The following is a 6,334-nucleotide window of genomic DNA, read 5'->3' as shown; positions in this document are numbered from 1 at the left end:
CACATGCAGCTGCGAAAAAAATGAGAAAAGTGAGAGAAAAGGGCACGTCACATAGAGACTCAACAAAAGCCTGTTTATGGTGCTCAAATTCTGATTTGTCACCGAGCAGCTTTGAGGTGAACCGTTTTTTCGGAAGGAGAATGCCCTTTCCCGCCCCCTGGGCAATTAGCCCTTTGGCTCAACTTGCTGCATTCCCTGACTCCGCATGATAAGACGACACGCTTGGCAGGCGTCTAGCTGTTAGGATGTAAGAATTACGGGTGAATAGCATTCGACCCACCTGTTTTGCCATGGGTGACAAAACACTGTTTACCTGTTTAATTCATGCGTGCCATATTATGTAGCTTTAGAGTTTGAATATTTAGGGCTCTGACCCCGAAGCACGCTTTAAACCTGAATTTATGCTCATGAATAAGGAGAAAGGGCCTGTGAGTGTAGCCTATCCAGGCGAAAAATGAGTGCCATTTTAGAACATCCACACGGCGACATTTACATTTGTCATCCTGAGACATTTCAGGATGAACCCACTTAGGTGCCTGCCATGGAACACTATGAAGAGAGATCCAATTCACTACGTTTAACGTATAGGGAACTAATATCCTACTCCTAGTTTACATATACCCTTCATGTGCCAAAGGAACTGTATAAATATTGTCTATGTGTGTAGGAAAGGACAACTTTGGAGTTTCGGCATTAGGATATGGAGCAGGTGAAAAATGTCCACACCAGTAGGAATTTGATTTGATTTGGCTTCATTTGAGAAATGGATATAGGCTTACCAAATCTATAATAAAACAAAACGACTTTAATATCTTGTGAGGATATTGCAATCATAACTTTTTCAGGTTCACCACACAAGATATCTTTTATTGTCTATATACCTTTGTCCAGACACGATTTAAATCTCGATTTATATCACGATTTATATCACGATTTCAATCTAGTCCAAAACCTTATCATCCAAATATTTTTGTGTGCACTCCTCTAGTTAGTACAGGTGTGAGACAATCTGGTGAGAGAAGTGTTTAAATAGCATAGGAGTGATTCGTCTATTTAACTCCATAGCCTTTTCAAACCATCCATTCATCCATTATCTGTAGAAATTCTGAGGTTTTCTGCGCCTTAGGCTCTTGATAGCAAGCAAGGCCAAACCCCCTTTTGTGTGAAAGTATTTTGAGATCTCATTTAAATAGTGAGAGCATTAGACACCTGGGCCATAGACCAGCGAGGGAGCTGTGGGAATGTGTAAGCATATACTTAAAGTGTCAGCAGATGTGAATAAACTGAGTGGTAAGATAAAACACAAGTGCTTCTCTTGTGCTCGGTGAAGATATGAAATACTTCGACTGTTTAGATGTACAGACACCATTCAGACACCATTTTACGTGTCTGAAAATATGCCCAAAGACAGTCTGACAAGGTAGTCCATGTGAGATGGGTCGATTGTTTGTGAATGTGTAGGCCTACTTTAATGATCTGTTTTTAGTCAGAAGTGTGAGCTCGTATAATAGTCAGACTCAGGAGGTGTGTGTGTGTGTGTGTGTGTGAGTGTTTGTGTTTATGTTTTATGTCTGCCATCTCTAGCCAGGTAGTGTGAAATCAGATTCTTCACTGTGAAGCTCACACACTATGCTGTTGTCATAGAAACACTGGACTCTTCTCTTCGGATACTGTCATTTGATTCAACTTGATGAATTGATTTTGTTGTGCTCTCTGTGGTATCAACATTTTGTGATGCATTGCAAAGTTTAGTTCCAACAGAACATACACTTTCATTTTGTTCTTTATGAGCTCTCTGTAGTCCTAAATCTGATCTATTTATTGATGATAAATGTTTGTTTATTTTTTTACCCCCTCACAAACAGATTGTCCAATTAGTATGTTCTGTGCTCTCTGTGTGTATAGCCATTAGGCTGTCTGACCCAGAAAGACCACTGTTGCATTATTCACATTAACAGGACATGCAGTTGCGAGATCATTAGCTTGTTTGGTTGTAAATGGCCATATTTAAGAGGCGAAGGAGAGGCTCCCCTTCAAACCCAAATCACCCAGAGATTACGGTAGCAACAGCAGCAGCAGCAGCAGCACAGGACACCTTACTTGCTCCATTACACAAATCTGAATTTCATAACCAACCTCATGTGCCCATGGCCTCAAGGCAGCCTGTTTACAGATTTCACATGTTAGGTAACACCTCAGTTTTACAGAAGCCTGAAATGCAACACGGGACGTTGAGTAGTGTGCAAACAGGCCTAGTATCATACACTGTATGATTGTGTAAAATGCATTTCATTTTACACCAGACTTTTTGGGGTTTCTAAGAACTATAAGACTTTCACTTTTCATCATTTTTGCCATGAACAAAAGTTTACTGAACAAGGCACACAGTAAGGGACTACTAGTAAGCCCCATATAATAGTCAGTCACTATGTGTATATTATAAGACAAATAGCCCTAAGAGACACATAGTCGGATGCACCGAGAAATGTATGAAAAGGGCACAGACAGCCTTAATAAAACCTTCTCCATAAAGCCAGATTGAGATGAGATGAAGCCTTGCCTGTGGAAATTTCCATCAGCCCTCATACTTTCAGCATGCATTTGAAGCTGTCACTAGTGTGATGTGTCACAGAGCAGAAGGAGGGTAAAAAAAACACATCCCCATATTTAGTGTGAAGTTACAGTATGGTTCTCGACCATGAAATTCAGTTCTCTGAGGCGAGCTTCTAGAAAATTCTTTATGAGTGAGAACATGTGGTATTCCACCCACCTATCACTGCTGATTAATGCTTCATTTGTCTTATTTCTGTTATTTATCCATCTGCTAGGCTGCTACTACTGTGCTAATTTCAACACAGTGACATATCACAGATAATTAACCTTTAGAGCTAATGCTTCTACACACTAATGTAAGCTAATTATTATTTCAGTATGGTGTGTGTGTGTGTGTGTGTGTGTGTGTGTGTGTGTGCACATGCCATGCCAAGATGTCAAATCACCCAACTGTGGTGAGACTTGCTTATATTTAGTATTACCGATGACTTCAAAATATTTGGCACCAACTATGAACTATGATATCTTGATTAATTGGTCCTTTTACAGATAGGTAGGAACTGCTTGACACTAGCTATGCTAAACATCTTTGCTCTTATCATCAGCTTTACTGACAGCTTCTGTCTACAGTCCCTGTCAGAAATGAGCTCAGCCAAAAAAAGACTGAAAAAGACTCTCGTCAGCCTTTCAGGACCCGAGCACAAGCTCCTCTTGAACTTCTCCAAATTCAGCTGACCCTGCAAGATCTGTCTCCAAGTCAGTTGGACCCACTTAAGCCATCACTGCAGTAGATGGCAGTCATGCTGGGATTTTCAGGTTAACTCAGGCAGAAAGCGGACCTGTTGCGTAATCATCCAAGTTATGCACTTCAGCAGTCTCTTCTTCACGACCACAACCCTGACCAGCCACCAGCGCATGAGGGCTTTGTTTCCAACAAGCACACTGAAGCACTTAAAAATGGGGAAACTTTAAATGCAATGTCTGGCCATTAATTGGGTCTGTAGGACACAGTCATGACAATGATCTTCAAGTGTTTCTCTGGTATTTTTCCAGCAGTTTGAGTGTCCTATTTATGTAGATAAACATTCACAACCTGACTTCTGCTGGGGACCCTGGCGCAGATGACTCCCTATTCTGTGCGCGCACACTCATCTGAGAGATACGGTCAAAGTTTCTTGGAGAGCCGTGGCGCTCCGAGAGCAGTAATGAGCATGAGGCAGTGCTGATGTGCACGGTGAGTTATGAATCACCCGTTAATGACCTGTCCTCGGACGCTCATCAAAAGCCCGGCGCGGCAAGAAGTGGCTGCCGTATGCGGCCAGCGGCGAGAAGGCTGTTTGGCAGGCGTGGGTCGGATAGCCTATACCTCTGGGGAGAAGAAGCCCTCGGAAGCGAAGACTGCCTAAGCTGCCCACTGCCAAGTTCTGTCCCCCTATTAAAACCCCAGGAAGGGTTTGTTTAGCTGTGGGTATTTATTTGAATAGAGCCAACTGTGTGTGTGTGTGTGTGTGTGTGTGTTGTGTTTGTGAGTTTGTGAGTGTGCCTTTGTATGCGTATGGCTAAATTCCCCCTAATTTGTTTGATTCCACACTAGTGCTGCTAACCACTATTCACCATCTGTGTGTGTGTGTGTGTGTGTGTGCATTTTTGTGTGTGTCCTCAGATTCTTCCAGATTAGTTTGATTCCACAGTGTTGCTACACCAGGCCGTTAGAGTGTGTGTGTGTGTGTGTGTGTGTGTGTGTGTGTGTGTGTGTGTGTGTGTGTGTGTGTGTGTGTGTGTGTGTGTGTGTGTGTGTGTGTGTGTGTGTGTGTGTGTGTGTGTGTGTGTGTGTGTGTGTGTGTGTGTGTGTGTTTGAGTGTGTGTGTGTGTGTGTTTGAGTGTGTGTTTGAATGTGCCTTTAAAATCCCCCAGATTAGTTTGCTTCCACAGTGCTGCTAGAGGCACTGCAAGTCCCATCACCTTGGTGACTGTGCCTGCGCCTATGTGGGCGTTTGTCCATTTGCACTCTACCCTGCCGTCTCCTTATTCCGCGGCCTTCAAGGATCCTTGTGTGTGTGTTCTGATTCTGAAGTATGTCATTACTTGTTCCCATGGCATCAAGTACATGTCATAGCTGTATGGTCAAAGAATGAGTCATTTGCCGATTCTGTGCAGCTGTAGTCAACCCCATAACATTCCACCCCCCACCACCACAGAAAGAGGGTAGAAGTTGTAGACAAATGAAGCGGCTAATTAATTTCAGTGTGAATTGATTTTTGTTGGAACACAACACTGCTGTCTCAAGGTAATGCCAGTTATGAACAAAAGCCTTTTAGCTCTAGGGTGAATTATTGTTTCTTTTTCACAGCATTGCTACTGTGTGTGTGTGTGTGTGTGTGTGTGTGTGTGTGTGTGTGTGTGTGTGTGTGTGTGTGTGTGTGTGTGTGTGTGTGTGTGTGTGTGTGTGTGTGTGTGTGTGTGTGTGTGTGTGTGTGTGTGTGTGTGTGTGTGTGTGTGTGTGTGTGTGTGTGTGTGTGTGTGTGTGTGTGTGTGTGTGTGTGTGTGTGTGTGTGTGTGTGTGTGTGTGTGTGTGTGTGTGTGTGTGTGTGTGTGTGTGTGTGTGTGTGTGTGTGATGAAGGCTAATGAATGCATGGGTCGGGTCCAGACACGGCCTGTTGTGGTGATATGAAACGCAGAGAGCCATCTCTTCAAAGGCGAACGTGCGCTCAGCTAATCTGGTTAGAGCGGCGTAATGCGATTGCTCTGTCTCCATAATCATAGAGGACGCTGCTAATTGGTCCATCTCTCTGTGCACATCTTCAGGCAGACGCATCGGGGCTCTTCCTGATTCCGGATTCTTCTTGGAACGGAGCCTCCGCTCTGCGGCCTCCACATCATGTCGCCAGTCACCTGATCCAGGATCAGATTACCTATTCACCCCCCACTTATTTGCCCTATTTACCCCCTCCCAGCTCAGTCTTCAGAGCACAGGTCTGGCCTCTCTCAGGTCCTTCCTACAGTACATAATCAAAGCTTGGAGCCAGCTGTTTGTCCATGGTTGTGTGGTGTTTCTGTATGTCTGGCTTACCATAGGGGTTCAGTTAAGATAATTGCTTAATTGAAAAATTAACCCTGGGTCTGTTTGAACGCCCACACACATAAGGCTATCTGGCTGTGCATGGACAAGGTCTGTAGTATGACTGTTGTGCAACAGTAGGTTTGCAGCTGTTGAAGGAGAGCATGTTTGCACATTCCCTCTTTCACATGTGTCTTCTTCTGTAGGAAGACAGAGGCGAAATGAAAGCAGTCAGCTCCAAACCTGAAGCTGTCGCATTAGGGTCCCAACCCGGTAAGTGAGAACGGAAAGGGCAGCGCAAGGGGGAACCCGAAGCGCTCTGTCACCCTGTCACATTGAGCAAAAATCTCCAGAAAACGGACGAGGTCCCCTTCCACTACACTGAGATAAACTTGCATCTGGGAAGCGCGGCCACAGACAGTTGATTCATGGCAACGCTATGAAACCCTCTGTAATATCTCACATTTCCAATTTTCAGAAGCCCTCTATCTCCCTGGTGTGCAATTACAGAGGGACCAGAAGCACAGTGATGGATTCACAGAGGATGTAGCTTTTGGTCTATATACGAATCACTCATAGATTCTATCTCTCTCTCTCACACACATACTCACACACACTCTTGCACACATAGATGCACAGACTATTTTCAGACTCAAATGCGCAATTTGAAAGAGACTTTTGGAGGAGGATTTGTTTCTATCCCGGAAGTGAAATGTATCATT

This window comes from Sardina pilchardus, chromosome 23, assembly GCF_963854185.1.
Source record: "Sardina pilchardus chromosome 23, fSarPil1.1, whole genome shotgun sequence".
Lineage (NCBI taxonomy): Eukaryota > Metazoa > Chordata > Actinopteri > Clupeiformes > Clupeidae > Sardina > Sardina pilchardus.
This window is presented reverse-complemented; position numbering follows the sequence as displayed.